The sequence below is a fragment of the Triturus cristatus genome, chromosome 12 (genome assembly GCF_964204655.1).
Source record: "Triturus cristatus chromosome 12, aTriCri1.1, whole genome shotgun sequence".
NCBI lineage: Eukaryota > Metazoa > Chordata > Amphibia > Caudata > Salamandridae > Triturus > Triturus cristatus.
The window spans coordinates 80,596,345-80,615,911 of NC_140595.1; positions in this window are offsets into that span (position 1 = coordinate 80,596,345).

Genomic DNA, 19,567 nt, shown 5'->3' on the forward strand with positions numbered 1-19,567 from the left:
TTCCCTCCCGATCCGGAGGTCGATTCTGCTGGACGGTCCCTCTGCTACAGGCGATGGTTTCGTCCGTCCCGTTCTCTCTCCTGTTCGCTCTCCACTCTTCGCCACCTTCCGATCCCGCTCTCCAAACGTCGCGCTCCCCGTCCTCCTTTCGGCAGTCCGCTTTAGCGGGCACATCCGCCCAGCTTCCGGAGTCCGCTAGACCGCTGACTCTGTTTCTGTGTCAGGTTCCTCGTTCCGATGTCCCCGGGGCTGTGTTGATGCTCTATGGGGGCCCACCTCTGGATGACCCCAAGTCCGGCTATTGAAACCACGGACTTTTGGGGTGATCGAGCGGGGGAAGGAAAGGGTGGGGACTGCAGGGAGGGAGATCTGTGAAGGCAAAAGAGACAACAGAACACAGCATAAGACGTTTTGTTTCCAGTTTCTCAATGGGAACCATACACGTTACTTTTAGCAGGATTGTGTAAACGCGAGCTTGCCCTCTCACCTGAAAAGGAAAATACGGAATGCCCGGACATATGGGGGGAGAGCTATGGGTCGTGGTCTTTTCGTTGCAGGCACTAATACAAACGACAAGGAAAGGCACACATGGGGAGAAATGGCAGGGATCAACATACAGACACACACACCAAATATCAACGTGGGGAGCAATACCCACTTGTTCATTCCATGCCTTCGGCGTTGGGACCAACCCTCTCTCCTGACTCGCACATATGTCTAGGAAGATAAACAGAAGAAATCAAAAGTGTAAACCTGGCCACCACGGGGTGCGGATGTACACTGCTAGTGTCTGCCTGGGAATTGAAGTCTGTGCGGCTGAAACACGCGTCGCCAACTTCCTAAAAGCCTTAAGCGTTCCTATGTCTCCGCTCTGTCGGAAGTTTGCGCGTATCAACCCTCTCGGTCTCGTGTTTCTTTGAACAATGTTCGGGCTCACACACTGCCTGTCTTTGAACAGCGAGGCTTGCCCTCGTAAGTCTAGTATCTCTATAATACTTGTTCGCTCCCCTGCATGAGACCAGCCGGTCTCGCCAACAGAGGGGCGCTCCTGGGATTCTCTATAGATCAAAGAGCTTGTCTCCGACTAAGCTGGGTCGAGCCCCGATGGAAATACTGCCACAGTACTCCTACCTCGGTCACGACGAACCTCCGAATGTCACGGGCCGCTACCTGGGGGATGAGCTCGTCCGAACCTTCGTCTCTCGGCGTCTCCTTTCTCGTCTCCTGGGTCGAAGAATTATCGGCTCCGTGCTCGGCGACCTCTCGCCTTTTGACGTCTTGTGTTGGGGGCGTGGCGCGCGTTACGTTGCGCACCTCCCGCACTGCCCATCGGGAAGTGTAGTTCCTCGCGCATATCCTAGTGTTGCGCGAGGAGGTGCCGGCGTGCGCTGATGAGTCTGACAGCACATCCCTCTTCCGAGGATCACCGCCGGCCGCTAGGCTTGTCTGGGTGCAGCCTATGGAACCGTGCGACCAGTCTGGGCGCATGGACCGCTGTGGCGGGTTCCCATGAGTCATCCTCTGGACCGTACCCTTTCCATGCGATCAAGTACCACAACCTGCCTCGCACTGTCTTCGCGTCCCGGATGGCCTTGACTTCGTACTCCTGGTCCTGCAGTACCTGAACCGAGGATGGACGGCTAGACGGAGGCTGGCGGGCACGTTTCAGAAGGGAGACATGGAACACGGGGTGGATCCGAAAGTGCGATGGTAAACAAACCTTTACTGCTACCGGGTTTACATGCCCCAGCACTCTGAATGGGCCTATGTATCTGGGGTTGAACACACTATACTTCTTGAAGCGGATGTTACGTGTTGAAACCCACACCCAATCACCCCGACTATACACTGGCCCTGGTCTCCGATGTTTATCCGCCTGTTTCTTGTATTGTTCCTTTGCCTTCAACAGATTTCCTCTGGCTACCTCAAGCACCCTACGCATAACTTTCAGCCTGTTGCGCAGTTCAGGGCGTCGCGTGTCCGTGTTGGGCAGGAGTAGGGGAGTAAACCTGGGATGGAACCCATACGTGCTAAAGAACGGAGTGAACTTCGTGGATGAATGCGTGGCGCTATTATACGCTACCTCTGCTGCCCATAACCACTCCACCCATTCCTCTGTAGCTGAGCTCACGTAACAACGGAGATATTGCTTTAGAGTCTGATTGAGTCTCTCGGTTTGGCCATCGGTCTGGGAGTGAAAGCTTGTTGACAAAGAAGAGGTGACCTGGAGTTTGGAACACCACGTTTTCCAAAATCCCGAGGTGAATTGGGCCCCTCTGTCCGATACTATGACCTGTGGAAGTCCATGAAGCCTAACGATGTGCGTTAGCAGGAGGATGGCCGTTTGCCCCGCTGTGGGAGCCTGTTTGCAGGCTACAAAATGCCCCATCTTGGTGTAATAGTCGACCACCACCATGATGGCAGTCATTCCGTGATCGTTCGGGAGTCCCACGATGAAATCTACTGAAATCCGCTCCCAGGGTCGCTCTGGTGTGGGTAGAGGATGTAGCAAGCCCTGTACGGGTTGGTGGTCCGATTTCATTTGGGCGCAGATGGAACAGTTTTGCACCCACTGCTGAATGTCGTGACGAACCGAGGGCCACCAGAACTGACGAAGCACTCTTTCGAGGGTCTTGGTGCGCCCAGCATGTCCGGCACAGGGAGAGGTGTGACACCATTCGAAGATCATCTTCCTCAATGCTCCTGTGGGTATAAGTAGCTGCTTCCCTTTTACCGGGAGGCCTTGATGGATTCTCCATTCGGGGTGGAACCTTAGCCAGGTCCTCCAAGTGGTGTTGCGGATCCCTCTCCGTACGCCGTTCAGGAAGTCGTCCGTGACCACGAGACCCACCACTCGACTAGGTTCTATGATCGATGCTTCCTTCACTGGTTCTTTCTGCGGAGCGTTTTCCTGCCGCGTGAGGGCGTCGGCCTTCCGATTGTTGACTCCCGGGCGGAATGTTACGATGAAGTTATATTCCGCAAAAAACAGCGTCCAGCGTAACTGACGCGGTGTAAGGTGTCGGGCTGCTCGCAAAAACTGCAGATTGCGGTGGTCGGTATACACGGTTATCTGATGAACCGCCCCCATCAGCCAATGCCTCCATTCCTTGAATGCATCTTTGATCGCTAGGAGCTCTTTCTCAGCGATTGTATAGTTCAGCTCTGCGGGGTTTAGTTTTCTAGACATAAAGGCAATGGGGTGCAGATATCCGGTATTCTCCTGTCTCTGCGACAATACCGCTCCTACCGCGATTTCCGAGGCGTCAGCTTCCACAAAAAACGGCAACTCCGGTTTGGCATGCACCAGTATAGGAGCTGAGCTGAAGGCATGTTTCAGTTGATCGAATGCCCCTTGGGTTTCCACCGTCCAAACAAAGGGAACCTTCACTCGGGTCAACTTGGTCAGCGGGGCGACCGTGTTGGAAAAATGTTGTATAAATCGCCTGTAAAAGTTTGCAAACCCGAGTAGGCTTTGGATGTCTTTCACGTTCTGAGGACGGGGCCAGTCCGCCACTGCCTTCACCTTCCTCTCCGCCATCACTTGTCCTGAAGGGGTCAACATCACCCCGAGGAACTCCACGGTGGTCACATGAAACTCACACTTCGTGAGTTTGCAGAATAGGTGGTTTGTGAACAAGGCGTGTAGCACTCTTTGCACGTGTGTTATGTGTTCTTCTTCGGTGAGGGAATACACGAGGATGTCGTCGATGTAGACGACTACGAAGACGTCCAGAAAATCACGCAGCACCTCGTTGAGAAAGAACTGAAAGGCGGCCGGGGCGTTACAGAGCCCAAAGGGCATTACGAGGTACTCAAACAGCCCATACCTCGTTTTGAATGCCGTCTTCCATTCATCACCGTCGCGCATACGCACGAGGTGATAAGCTCCTTTCAGATCCAACTTGGTGTAGATCGTTGCAGCTCTCACCTGCTCCAAGAGAACCGGGATCAACGGGAGGGGGTATCGGTTCTTCACAGTGATAGCGTTGATCGCTCGAAAGTCGATACAACATCTCAATTCCCCATTGGCCTTGGGTATGAAGAAGAGTGGCGATGCCGCAGGTGATCTAGACGGACGAATAAAGCCGAGTGCTAGGTACTTGTCAAGGTAAGCTCGTAGGTGCAGGTTTTCTGGGATGGTTAGAGCATATATTCGCCCACAGGTTATCACCGCCCCGGGTACCAGATCAATCCGACAGTCAAATTCCCTGTGTGGAGGGAGTTCTTCGGCCTTACTGTCGCTGAAGACTTCATGGAAGGCAAGGTAACATTCTGGTAGCTTGGTCTCTTTTTCAGCCGCCGTGGCTATCCCGTGTATGATGGCTAGCACTGCCGCCGGCTGCACTGGTTCGCGGTTACAATGTGCTTGACAAAATTCCGACCTCAGCTGGAGGGTCTTTGAGGCCCAGTGAATCCTGGGTTCATGCTTCTGTAGCCACGGGAGCCCGAGGATGATCCCGTACTGCGGGGTGTGGATGACGTTGAACGATATCCATTCGCGGTGATCCTCCTCATACCGGAGTTCGTACTCCGCTGTGTGATGCCGTATGGGTCCGGAATCCAGTTCTTTTCCGTCCACGGCGTAGACCAGTTCGGGGGAGTCTTTTAGGAGGAGCCGTACGCCTAGTCGGTTGGCCTCCTGCCTATCCATAAAACAACCTGTGGCTCCGGAATCAACCATGGCTCGGACCGGGAGGAGCACGTTATTGATGTCTAACTGCATGTTTATAAAAAAATGTTCTTTTTCCCGAAAGGAAAAGAAATCCACTGAAGGGATGGTATGCGTCCCTGAAACCTTCCCTCCTTCCGATTTCAGGTACGGCAGTTTTCCTCCCCTTTATCCGTGGTTGCAACTGCCGCCTGGCCGATCCGTGGCCGTCCAAATGCCGGTTTCACGGGGCATTCTCTGATGAAGTGGCCTTTCTTGCCACAATAGAGGCACAATCCCTGTTTGCGCCTATGATCCCTTTCGCTCACGGTTAACGAGGCCCTCACTGCTCCGATCTCCATCGGCTCGGGTTTGGAAGGGGGTTTCTCCGGCGGTCCGGTACGATCACTCCCTGTTGTACCTCTTTCTTTGCGGGTATGCTCGCCTTTCCGCTCTCTCAAGCGATGGTCCAACCGCAGCGTCAACTCGATAAGGGCCGCACAAGTGCTCGGTTGCGGCTCGATTTGGGCCAGGACGTCCTTCAACTCCTCGGTGAGGCCATGGTAAAAGACGACCAACTGTTTGGCTTCCGGCCAATCGGTCTCGGCCACCAGTCTACGAAAGTGGTTCAGGTAGCTCACCAAATCAAGAGAGCCTTGCTTCAGCTCCATTAGATCTTTATCCGCCGAAAACGTCTCGGCTCGTCGGTCAAATGTTTTCTCAAAGGCCATGCGAAAGGCGTCCCAATCGTACAGCAGATGGTCGTCGTTCCTTACGATAGGGACAGCCCACTGGGCTGCTTCGCCCCCCAGATAGGATATGTGAAACGCTACCCTAGCTTGGTTGGTGACAAACATCTTCGGTTTGCAAGTAAAGTGGAGCAATATCTGGGTCATGAACACCTGAACCTTCTTCCGGTCACCATGGAACCTCTCTGGGGGGGCCAGGGGAATGGCAGCCGGCACTTCAACCACTAAGGACGTAGGGGAAGACGGGCTACCCATGCTAAACGGGTTCCTTTGCATGTAATCAACACGAGAGTGCAATGACGCTGTGAGGCGGCTAAGTCCACCTGCATCGACGCAGTTTCCTGGCCTGAGGCGGCTAGGTCTACCTGCATCTGCGCTAACATCGCCATCACGTCGTCTAAGGTAGACATGGCCAGCTTCTAACACAACCAGGGGGATAAGAGAATTCGTGGGCCGATACCTGGGGGATGAGCTCGTCCGAACCTTTGTCTCTCGGCGTCTCCTTTCTCGTCTCCTGGGTCGAAGAATTATCGGCTCCGTGCTCGGCGACCTCTCGCCTTTTGACGTCTTGTGTTGGGGGCGTGGCGCGCGTTACGTTGCGCACCTCCCGCACTGCCCATCGGGAAGTGTAGTTCCTCGCGCATATCCTAGTGTTGCGCGAGGAGGTGCCGGCGTGCGCTGATGAGTCTGACGTTCTGGGTGTATTGACGGCGGCCATCTTGGGTTGGTCACCGTCAGATGGTCGCGCACCATCACAGTGGACTTTTCAAATCTTAAAATATTCACCAAAAATCAGCCGAGTAAAGAAAACGAAATTACTCACCTACTCTTAGGTGAGCTCCCAGTGCTGGATCTTGGTGCCCAGCACTGACTCTGAAAAATACTTACAACTGTACTTACCCGTAACCCAATTTTCTTCCATAGGAAATCATTGACTGTTTTTCTGTGAAATTTCTTCTAAGTGTCAATTTCTGCAATCTTTAAATATTCTTCAAAAATCGTGTAATATCTGAAAACGTAATTACTTACCTGTTTTGGATAAAGGTCCCAGTACTGAGTCTAGGCACCCAGTACTGGATTACAAAAGTAACGAGAACATACTGTACCTGCAACTTGAATTTTCCATTGAGCTCAATGCATTGTTGTGTTTAAAATAGAGTTGCCTATTGCAACCACTTGTAACTGTTTACAAAAGTCAATTGCCTATTGCAAAAGTATTTATATGAAACATCTCCTTCTGAGAAAGTATATTTTAAATCCAAGTGTTGGTTCTAAAATAAAACAAGCATATATTTTTATATATAAACCATTGGCCTAGAGTTCAGTTATTGAGTGTGTGAGAAAATTTGCTCACTGAGTGTGTACAACAAATGCTTTACACTGTCTTCTGATACTGCCTTACTGCTCGACCAAGCTACCACTTTAGAGAGTAAGGTTATATCTAACTTTAGCCTCTGTCAAACCCTGGGGGACTGTGGACTCTGTACACCCTGTACCTATTAAGGAACAGTATATACAGAGCCACTTTCTCACAGGAGCCTCCAGTGGGACTACGCGCCCATTCCACCAGGGTGACGGTAGCTGCCACTGCTTTCGGACGGGGAGATCCCCTCAATGACATCTGTCAGGCAGCTACGTGGGCATCTCTGCACACACTCACAAAACACTACTGTCTGGACAGCCAATTCCGGAGACACTGCTTCTTTGGCCATTCTGTTCTCCAGAACTTTCTGGTGTGAACTTATTTCACAGACCCACCTCTGGGGTAGGTATTGCTGGGGTATCTATTCTAAGGTAAGGAATCTATAACTAATTCTCTTTCAGATGAACAAGTTACTTCCCTTTGGTAACGATATATCTGTAAGAGACATAGATAAGTTATAGACATAGATAAGTTATAGATTCCTTACCGCCCCACCCATCCTCCACCGTTCTGCGAACTGACTTCTAGGGTTAGGAACTCCCTTTCAGGGCCCTAGTTTTGTGCACCAGTGGTCAGTGTCCTGCAAGGCTCTGCGCTTCTGGCGTGAAATGTTGTGTAAAAGAACTGATGTCCGGACGCGAGGGTGGCGTCTAAGTAGCTACCGCGACGTCATCCTGGTGACCACGACCATAACGCCGACGACTAACGCAGAGCCGACCGACACCCAGGGCCGGACTGGGAACCTAAACCGGCCCTGGCAAACTGTTCGACCGGCCCTCCCGGGGTGAGGGGGGGTGCAGCCGAGCAGTTTGCGAGGGCCGGTTTCGGCCAATTTTGTTACAGGGGGCCGATATTGCTGACCCCGGTAACAAAAACAGCCCCCCAGGGGCCCAAAACCGGCCCCCTCCCTAGTGGCCCACTGGGGGAAACGCCCGGTGCCTGCTACGGCCAGTCCAGCTCTGCCGACACCACCTTTCGATGCGCAGGGGTACTGCTCATGAAAGAATTCTCCGGATCCAGTCTGACACCTGGGGGTAATTCTAAGGTAAGGAATCTATAACTAATCTATGTCTCTTACAGGTATATCGTTACCGAAGGTAAATAACTTGTTCTACAAGTCACTACTGGGCATGCTCTGCCCGGCAATCAACCTAGTGCCGCTAGTTTATCTTCACATAAGGCCGTTGCAAGAGGAACTTCAAAGTCAATGGATTCAAACTATGGGATCCTTCGACGACGTGATAACTATCCCTCCACGTATGAGAGAGGCGTTTGGATGAGGAACTCTGAATTCACACCTCCCTCAGGGCCTCTCTTTTCTGCCTCTGATCCCGAAATTCATTGTCACCAACGATGCTTCCATGAAGGGTTGGGGAGGTCATCTCTAAGACCTTCAGATTCAGGGAAAATGGTCCTCGTCCCAGCGTCAGATGCATATCAACTGGCTAGAGTTAAAGGCCATTTTACTCTCCTGCAGGCTTTCCTCCCTCGGGTGAAAGGCTCATCGGTGTTTTGGTCCATACGGACAACACCACAAGCATGTTTTATGTCCACAAGGAGGAACCAAGTCTCTTACTCTCTCAGGACGCCCAACAGCTTTGGAGCTGGCTCACAGTTCACGGAATATCCCGAAAAGCGGAGCACGTTCCACAGCTTCGGAATACTTTAGTGGACACCCTCTGAAGACAATTGCCACAAGTGGGAGCTAGTGCAAGACCAACTAGACGGGGGAAGCCAGCGCTAGACCTGTTTGCGACCCACACCAATTCCATATGTCGGTTCTTCGCAAGCAGATTCCCTCTCCAGAAACACTCGGGGAATGCCCTTTCAATTTGCTAGTCTGGAATATATTCTTATGCCTTTCCCCCCATTCCACTGATACCTAAGGTCCTTACAAAAATTAAAATAGAACACTGCCGCCTTCTTCTGATAGCCCCCAGATGGCCCAGGCAGCACTGGTTCACAGACCTTCTGGTCCTCTCAGAAGCCCTGCCCATCCGCCTACTGCCGACACCAACCCTTTTGAACAGGAACAGTGGTCAGATGTGTCATCCGGAGCCAGCATCTCTCCGATTGCATGCGTGTCTCCTGAATACTTTAAATGTAAGGATTTGACTACTGCGCAAGAGTGTAAAGACATTATCGCCAGGTCTCGTGCGGATAGCACCAACAAGACGTACAGATTGAAATGGAAGCGATTCTGCCTCTGGCGCCGTCAAAGCAAAGTGCATCCATATCTCTCTGCTCCAGAGCAAATCTTACCATACCTCCTGTCCTTGGCAAAATCTGTACTGGTATACTCTTCAATTATAATTCATCTCGCAGCAATCTCTCAATAAAGACGCTCCCCAAAACGTCTATCTCTCTGTTCTACCAGAGTTGTACAGCAATTCATGAAAGGCCTGTTCCATACTTATCCACCTGTTCCAGCTCCACCCCCGGAGTGGCACTTAAATATAGTCCTGTCTCAATTGATGAAGCAACCCTTTGAGCCCATCCAGAGGGCGGACATCAAGTACCTGACGTGGAAAGTGGCTCTTCTGCGCGCCCTAACATCAACCAGAAGGGTTAGCGAGATACAAGCTTTCAATATAAAACATCCTTTTCTTCATTTTACAAATGAAATGGTTATCCTCAGGACGAATCCCAAATTCATCCCTAAGGTTCCTTCTTAGTTCCATTCAAAAGAACATCATTCTCAGAACTTTCTTCCCTGATCCTGAGGTACTAAGGAGGGACCCTAAGGACAGCATCCCGAATTGTGCGACCCTAAGGGACCTCTCACCTAGCATATACCAGACGGCCATTGCAGGCTGCATGTATTGGTGTAGACAAAAGTGAAAACACGATATGTCACACATCCCAGTTTGCCATTTCCGCTGCATGTAATATTTGTAAGTCACCCCTACAGCAGCCCTGACAGCCCTAAGGCAGGGTGCTGAACGGTATATGTGCGGGCATACCTGCATGAGCAGATATGCCCCTTTGCTGGTCAGTCCTATTACATCCTTTACATAGGACCAGGGAAGCCATTTAAGACGTGCGAGTTCCCCACCTACATGATGGCTTCACTGAAAATAGGGATGTTTGGTATCAAACATCTCGTATTTGAAAACCCACACAGTGCTGGATTTATCAATACATGCACCCAGAGGGCACCTTAGAGGTGCCCCCTGAAAACCCAACAGACTCTGATATGCTTGCTGACTGGTTTTGTTCCAGCCTGCCACCCGAGACGCTGTTCTGACCTCCTAGGGTGAGAGCCTTTGCTTTCAGGAGGCACAGAACAAAGGCCTTCCATGAAGATGGTGTAGATGACCTGTGGATTAGCCTCCTTGGGCCAGGGTGAGCTTCAAATAAGCTGCTGCCTTTGAAATGCAAATCTGGCTCACCATCACACGAGAGAAAGACACCCCCCTATCCAGAGCCCTCTTGGCACCTGGACAGGCTGGAAAATTAGCTAGTCGGGTAGCTGTGCCACCTCTAGGCTAGTACAACGCCTAAGGTGAGCTACTGTAAGGTGGACATGGTTTTTCTGAAGTAGCTGTCTTTGTGATGGCATACTTAGGAATTCTGGGACAGGGTTATGCCCACTTCCCACAGTCATATAGGGGGTGTAGTGAACCCAAAGGTCAGTAGCCCATTGGCTACTAGCCTACACTCTCCTAAAATCCCTAAATTCAGTATTTAGGGGAGCCCCTTGCACCAGAGAAGCAGACCCTGATGACCTAATATGAGAGGACCCCGAAGAGCCGAGAGGAGAGAAGAAGCAGCTGACGTGGTACCAACCCTGCTGATTTGTCTGTATCCCTCGTCAAACAGTGCCAAAGCCAACTTGTCCTGCAGCTGTGACTCCCGAAACTTGGGAGGACTGCCTGCCTTCAGAAAAGACTCAAGGCCTCCTGTGTACAGCAGACCTGTTCTAAAGAACTACAAAGTAGAAGACCGATGCCTCCGGATCCGCCAAAACCCGGCACCTGAAGCAATCACTGCACCCGTCTCCCCTGGCCCGAGTTGGAGTGGGCCAACTGTGGCAACAGGGTTCCCCAGACCTTCACAGCTCAAGTCCATCGTGGTTTCACCCCTCCTGGACTCCTTGACGTCACCTGCAGCCTCTGCACACAGGCCTCCTCTACCACGACTATCCTGGTAAGGAAAAAACAGACGCCTAAAGACACCGCTGCACTCGTCGCCCCTGGGCCTTGGAGAAGAGGACTGAAGGTGTTCTTCCCCCCCCCCCCCCTCATCCCAGAGCATCACAAGGCCTGAGCCCACTTGCTTGTTCAGCCCTACTGGCTTCCTAGCCAGAGCCTGTAGTCTCTTTTTACTGTGACCGATCTCAATTGAACAGCATTGGGCTCCCGACGCTGATTTGCACCCGGCCACCCTCATGCCACTGGTGGTGTATTGTTGGTGCTGTCTTGGACCTTGCCCACCACTCACCTTAACTCCTGGCGATTGGTATTTTAAGTCCATGTACTGTACCTGTTTGCAGAATGTGTTCTTCCTTCCATAGAATAACATTGCGAAACTCAAAAATTGCACTGTGTCCACTTTTTGAAGTAAAAAGAATTTATATTTAATAAACGTACTTACCTGAACGATTGTTTTCTGATGCCTAAACATATATAAAGGTAGATGGTATTTTTTTTTTTATTGGTGTGCATCTCCTTGAGTCGTGTGCGTCATTTACTAATCATTTTGTGTATTTGCAAATGTCTTGCACTCCTCTGTGATAAGCCTAAGGTTGCTCGACCACACTAACAGAGCACTTTGAGATTGTATAGCAAGCCCCTGTCCTCTCTTTAGGGAACCCCTGGTCTCTTTACACATTATATCAGATTATTGATGTATCACACAAAGAGCCAGCTTCCTACAACATCGTTTGTAGCATCTGCTAAGATGGAAAAGAAGCTTTAGGAAAGTACTTGTTTTTAGTCTTTCTTAGTTTGAACTTCTAGTGAAGTTGAAAAAATTCCTACCAAAATTGCAGTTGACACACTGTTGAAAACCGCATCATCGAGCATCTCTTTGCCTGTAGTTCTTCAGCTGGCTTCCACAAAGTCAGTCTTCAGCGTGCCAGTTGACTGTCTTGAAGGCTGTTTCAGTAATGATGGCTCCCCCCTCTGTCAGACGACAACTCATGCTAATGCTTCTTTGTCGACAGACTAGTCTCATGAGTTACAGTTGATCTCAGCAGTTCAGTCACCATCTGTAGTTTCTCTGTCGACTTGTTGAAGAGCCACCATTGACATTATCTCCTGCCTTTTCGGGTCAAAAGTGGAAGTATCCTTAGAGGCCGAAGAAGGCAGTTGACACAGCCAAAGTCATGTGGGAACTCTTTCAAACTGTGGATGGAGTTGGAAAATGGACTCCGGCATGTGTAAAGGCAATTCGTGAAGGTGCTCTCCAAATAAGCCAGCTGGCATCCCCTTCCAAATGTATCACTATTTTCACTGTAGTTTCTTTTATTTTTTAGAGGCCCTAGCACTGGGCAAACAAGATGGCCGCACCAGCGTGAGGCTCTTGCTGCTCAGGGCCCCTAAACATCATAATCCTCTTCTGATGCGCCGGTAATATACTGAAAAAAACGTTATGAAAGGATTGGAACCTCTCCTCTACTATCTGAGATGCTGCAATCTGCTGTAAACCACTCAGAGACCGAGCAGCAGTCCTTTGAGAGCGCCGCCATCGGGCTTCTAAAATGGCGCGCAAGCCCTTAACAACTGCCGTTCCTACTCCTGCTGAACCTGCTCCTAATGACTCGCTCTCACCCTAAAACCCGGAACAACCTGCAGCCTGAGCCCTACGAGCAACAACCGCCCACCAAGTTAAGTGTCTTGTGACTCTGCACCGGAGCTCACCTGCCTGACGAGCTGCGCTCCGCTGGTTTTGCGGCGCCCCAAAGCCTACCGCCGCTGCTCCTGTTCCTGAGGGGGGCCGGCCTGCACTGCACCCGTGGTGCAGCCGATGGCTGGTTGATCGCGTCTCTCTGCCACGAACGGAGCCTGCGAACGCTTCTACATCAGACCTCCGAGCACGCTGATATGCCATTGAAGAACCCGGATAGCGCTAGTATGCGAATGCTCGATCTTTGTCCTGCATGCAACAAGGTATTTACATCCTGAAATAAAGTCCCCTGCTGTACCGGAGCATTTTCTCCCGAACGCTGCCTGACCTCAATATGGTGGATCGGGTCCGTCTTAGACCTTAAGCCTTCTAAGTGCCCGCAATCGCATAGCGATTCTTGATCGTACCTGGTACTAAGATCTCTGGGCCTCATCTGGCATCCAACTAGGGGGGCTCGTACACCTCGAATGGAATGCTGCAGGACCCTTGGTGTTCATGGGGACCGACGCCTGACCCCAAAATAGCGCCAACAACAAATCAACATTCAATCTGACCGGGGCAATCTTACGCTGCGCCCGGGGGTCCTCCCTCATCAACACAGCTCTGTTTTTCTTCTCCTGACAAGAGCTCCTCAGCGGATGTCATGGTGAGTCGTTTCTCACCCTCCTACAGCCCCTGCGTTAATTTACTAGTCCTACAAAGTATGAAGTTGTCCGCCAGTTCTATCACGCTTGTCTCGGCAATCTTAATGGCATGTAGAGTATCCAACATGTCTGATACTTACCTCGTTTTCATGGCTCCATCATTATATAGATCAACTAGTTCCTATTGTGAAAGAGAGGGATATAGGAGACGCCCCGCCTGATCCGAAAATGGCGGCTTTCTCTCCCTTGTTGCCTCCTCGCGACAATGCTCTCCTCTATAAGAGACTAGCGGACACTGACTCTGGCCGCTCCTTGTTCTTCAATCACCCCCCCTCCAACGACGGATATAATTGGGGATGGCTGAATGTAACACTAAGGTCAATAGTCCCCTGCCTGACCCCAAGATGTCTGCCATAGTGGTCCCCTCCACATTGTTTTACTTCCCTGGGACAATAATTGGACATTGACCAGACCAAGAACCTATCCCCGAACCTGCTTACACATCAGGACTTGGAACCTGCGGAACTTACCCCAGACTGTAGAGACCAAGCAAATTGGCCGATGCCCGGTGGAGCTACCAGATAGCTAAAGAGGAGATTGGTTGTGGACTCCCCGATCCCCCCCTCCCCCGCCGTCATCACCCAGCCGGACCGTGGGCAGATTTTCCCCTCGTCTTTACGTCCTTTGTTCCTCCTACCCCTTTACCATATCCCCTTACCCTTCCTTGCTCCATTCACCTTGTCCCCTATGTTCTTTAAATGTTTTTCTTGATACTTATGTAACTTGTCACTGATGTAAAATTGTAACATTATTGTTCCTCATGTAAAATGCTCGCTCCTATCCCCTCTCCCCTGAATATCTCCCCTTACCTACTACACCGCCTAGCCCCCTGTCCTTTGTGCCCTTTGACTAAGCACTCCTTCTCCCCTTGTTGGGGAAAGATCCAATATTTATACTCTGGAGTCTCAGCGAGCCCGCTGAGAGAGTCCACAGTGCTAAGGGAGCCACTCACAGCGGAGGTATGGTATGGCGCACCTTACCAAAGCACTCCCTCTCCCCTTTTTGGGGAAGGATCCAGTATGTAGGCCTTGGAGTCTCAGAGACCCCTCTGAGAGAGTCCACTGCGTAAAGGGAGCCTCTCGCAACAGAGATGGGGAAATGATACCACTTCCCCTGGGATCACAGCTTACTGGACGTTGGACGCAGCTTTGAATCATCTACCGGTTTGTGTCCCCGTCGCCCTCCCCCTCCTCTTTCCACGCTGTGTCTCTCACCCTCCCCTCCTCTTTCTCTCCTTCATGCTCTGTCTACTTCCCCTGCTCCTAACCCCCCTCCCCTGAATCTCTCCCCTTGCCTGCTTTTTCCCTGACGTATATGTGCTTATTGTTTATCTTGACCTCACAACTATGTTGCCATGCTCTTATAACTGTGTAACCTTTGTAACGATGTAACCTGCAACTATGATCTTATACTCATGTAAAGCGCTCTGATACCTCCGGGTCTAGCCAGCGCTATATAAAACCTTTAAAATAAAATAAATAAATTAAATAAATAGAGGTTTATTGAGTTTTGATAAAATCAGTCATGAGACTCGCTACCACAAAGTGGCAATAGCAATGACACACTGCAATCAAGAGTGTTACAATAAAGTACCAAAAAGACGGCCAATAGGTTATTTCCAGTGACAGCGCATGGACACTCCACACCTCCCCATCCAACTATAAACAATCCCTTCCACTGCAGCCCCAATGTGGTGTAAACATATATAAGGCAGCCGATGTGTGCCGTAACCAGTATGTCGGTATAGGGTGGGTGCTGATTAACCATATAACATTGGTCGATCCAGTCGACTCCTGTGAGTCTCCTGCTGCAGCCGCTAACTATTTTCACTGTAGTTTGTATGTCTTTGCCATGTGCCAACTGCTGTAAAAGTAAATTCACATGATGTACCTATGACCAAGCAATAGCGCAAACAAATGTATTCTTGGATTCCGGGTACTACAAAGTTCAATCGACCGCTGTACATGGTCAGACCCCAGACTGGAAAGCATCTTCGCATTCCCAATCTCAACATATAGATCAGCCTAGAACACAGAGTCAGCTGGAACACACAATCCAGTCTGGATGGACAGCAGCAACACTTCCTCAGACACTGAAGGACAAAACTGATAAACTCCTGCAACATATGTGGGTTTTTGTATTTTCTAATAGGTTTGCCGTTTCTGCCCCACATCGACTTATAAGGGCTTAGAGAGTATGAAGTGGCTGTCCACATGTGTATACAGCTACTTTTGCACCGATGGAGGAAATGTTTTCACTTCTACAGCTAGAGATATTAAAACTGATCTTGATACTTCGAACCTCTGCGTGTTTGTCTTAGTTTGTAAGCTGTGTCTATCTATGCTGCACAGTATCGAAGGGCGCTGACGTAAGGGCCATTGGGGACATTGCAACAGCCGAACGAACCCACTCCTCATCAACCCCCAGATTAAGTCTCACCAGGATTGATACAAAACTTCAATAAGAACAGGGTGCTTCGCTGACAGAAGAGGACATGGTAAACCACCCTACACCACAAAAGTAAACAGTGTCAATTTGTCTCAACTACACAGTGGCAGCAGCCTCTGCAGCAGAGGAAGCTTTGAGCAGCCCCAATGCCACTGATTCCATTAGTCCTAGGCAAGTTCACGCCATCCAATAGGAAATTGATTCCGACAATATCAGGAGGGCACGTCAACCATAGGCTTCTCATGACATTTGCATGAGGTGAGAGAAGTGTGTTAAGATACCAATACACCTGAACTCTCTCAAAATGCAGGGGGGATGGGGAAGCGTTTCAGCCATACCCAGGAGAGGTAGGAGTGTGGGCATGGTTGCTGAGTCGGCTGAATTTAGTCACTTGCAACCACCGGATAAACACCTTCCATCGTTAAAGAAGCATGTGGGCCATCCACTAGGAAGTGCTACACCATAAAATGGAAAAGGAACCTGTTCTGGTGTCACAGGAGCAAGTTCCAAGAACGTATGTATGGCGAGACGGTGATAATGCGGAACCCCAGTCTCGTGGTAGAATGCAAGCTTACACCGCTCTAAAAGTGCATTTGTCAGAAGTTGCAATTGATATAAAAGGATTACCAACGAAAAACGCTTTTCAGAATCCAACTCACTAAAAGATTCATAGGATGGAAGGTAAAAGGCTATTAACCTCCCCCCTCCTGCCCCACCTATGCCCCCTGCCCCACAAGGGACCCTCAGCTTGGAGCAAGAGGCTCTAAAGGCACAATCTGGGCCCATCTATAAGGCATCGCTCAAATATCTCACAATTAAGACCACTTTCTTAGTAGCAATCACATCTTTGAGGAGAGTAAGTGAATTGCAAGTAATGAGGGCAAACCCTCAGTTCATAATTTGGTGTCCCCATTCCACACTTTACCGTCATTTCTTCTGAAGCTTGCTAAGTCAGCAGAGAGAGCCTTACACACCTTAAACATAAGGAGAAGCTAATATATTAAATGCAGAACATCAAAAAGACCACACAGGTTTTCATAGTACATCCACCTCAGGCCCTGGGTACAGCTGTGACTAAGAATATGATTGTAAGATGGACAGTGCAAACCATTGAGCACTGCTATCGAATAGCTGATAAAACAGAGGCTTACCTAGAGGCCATCCCCCTATGGAAAACTGGGCCACATTAACGTTCATGAACAAAGTTTCACTGCAGGACATGTGTAAAGCAGCTACATGATCCTATGACCACACTTCTTTGTGGAAACTGAATCACACAATGAGGAAGCAGCGGGAGCAGTCAGTACAAAAACATTCATTCACATCCACTCCCTCTTCAAGCCATCCCCCAACGGGGAGGTAACACCCCTGTGCAATCTAGCCCCTCTGTGAACTTAGAAAGGATCTATCGCTGCAAAATAAATAATTACTTCTAATATTTTGCAGCTTGAAGCTTTTGGACTCAGATTGGACGCTCCCACTCCCCCAATAAAGGAGAACGGTGGAGGAAGGAGAAAGAAACAATCGAAAATGGTGGACATGTAAAAGGGCATTGTGGGCTTATGGTAGGTCATACTCGTGGCCCGGGTGGGTTAAAAGTGTTTTTGATTTACTAATAACTTTGGCACCATTTGATGGTTTTGCATTAAATTTGGCAGGGACTTACCACGTTTAATATTTTTTTTAGTATTTTTAAGTTTGTGCAGATCCCCCGGGGAAGCTGAGTTGAAAAGAGGCATGCAAACAAGTGTTGATTTGCTAGTAACAGTGGCACTGTGTGATGAATCTGTACAAACTATGGTAGAACTTGGTTTGGTTTTTGAGTTAAAGGTGGCGCAGTACAATTTTCAATTGCTTGTAATTTTAGCACTGCTTTATGAATCTGCATTATATGTGGCAGGCAGCTAGAAAGGTTCGACGATTGTAGGTTTGTACGGATTTTAGCAGATTCAAGGGGGAAGGAGTTGAACACATTTTGATTGTCTAATATCTTGGGCACCGCCCTGTAGATCTGCATGAAATTTGGCTCAAGACTTACCATGTTTAGGCTAATATTGGTTTACTCAGTCAGTCATTACAGCTTTATTCGATTGTTGTTATACCGATCATAAAAGCACAATACAATAACACACATAAAAATGTCATTAGGAATGGTTTGCTCAATTCTATGCAGGCCCATTCCGGAGGGGAGGGGGCTGTATTCATCTGCTAGAACGTTGCCACTGTTTAATGAATCAAAAGGTGCAAAAAGTAAATCATAAAAACCACATTGGAATTCACTGAAAGAAATGTGAAAACTGAGTTATTTTTGAGGCTCAAACATGTAAAACTACGGACAAAACTAAGACCACTCCCAGTCGTCGACCATGTTGTTCTCCAGTTAGGTCTTTTGTTTATATAACCACCTCAAACATAACGCATTTTGTAAATGTGTTTTTTTTTATTGAAAAAACACTTACACACAACCCACAACCACCGCTGCTGCTGCCGCCACCCCTCCAACCCCCACCCCCCCACTACAAATCCTCTGGAAACACAGTCAATGGTGGGACGCCAAAATCTTACTTGCTGTCCTTCACAAATATACATTCTGTCGCGGTCGGTTGGAGCTTCCATCAGATGCTGGACACCCAGTTCTGGATGATGTGGAAGCAGTGTTTAAAGTGTTGGATGTCTGAAGCAGCAGAGACTTTCAAGTAGAGTTGTTTAGCACCAGCTTATTCGTGAATGTTGCTGCTGCTGTGTGTGCATAGAGCACCAAGTTGATCCAAGTGAAGGCTGAAGGTGGCAGTAGACAGGATGAAACCTTGGGGGACTCCACATGCGATAGGGATCTTTTGTGACTTGGACGTGCCCATGTGAACAAACTGATATCAGTCGGAAAGGTAAGAGGTGAACCAGTGAAGGACATTCCCGGTGAATCCCATACTCTACTCAAGGCTACATATGAGAGTGGGATGGTCGACTGGATTGTATTGAAGTATATGTTTCTGTTGAATATTAGAATGTTTCTCCTCTGAAAGAAACAATTTTTCTATCTTTGTATGTATTATCAACATAAGTATTTCATTCTGACAACGGGAGAGAAGGCTATTTGTTGATATTTATCTAGAGCCCCAGATGTTGGAATATTTCTGAGCTGTGTTGAAAATCTCTACAAACTTTCTAATATGAATTTGCTTTGAGAGACATTTCGTGAAAGTACATATTTCATCTGCCTGCCATGGACCACTGCCACAGAACATGCACTTTGAAACAATGTGTAGAGTTTTATTCAGGTACATTGGCCAGGCTTTGTATTGACATATTTGGTTGCTTCTCACATATGTATATACATATTTGTTTACCGCGCATGAGACTTGAGGCCTGGATATCTGAGCCACAATGATCTTTGATCTGGGCAGTATCCATCAGTAGAGAGAACTCAGCAAATGTAAACTACTGTCTCAATCATCATCTCTGTATTGGCACTCTAACAGGTGCTCACATACTCCCATGTGCCAAACAGGTCTGAGGCATGTGTTGCTCTCAAGGAAAGGGCAGAAGTGTGACGGAGAGTTGACCTACTGCATCCTTGAGTCTAGTCTGTGCTGGAGCGATGCCATATTAAGATGATGGGAACCATTCTGCAGTGTCATTAGCAAACAAGGAAGAAGCTTGCTGCTTGAAAAGATATTCTTCATCTGGTCTGTGCTAGTGCTGTACTGCTGAAGTGCCAGCAAAATGTGCATAGATGGTTGAC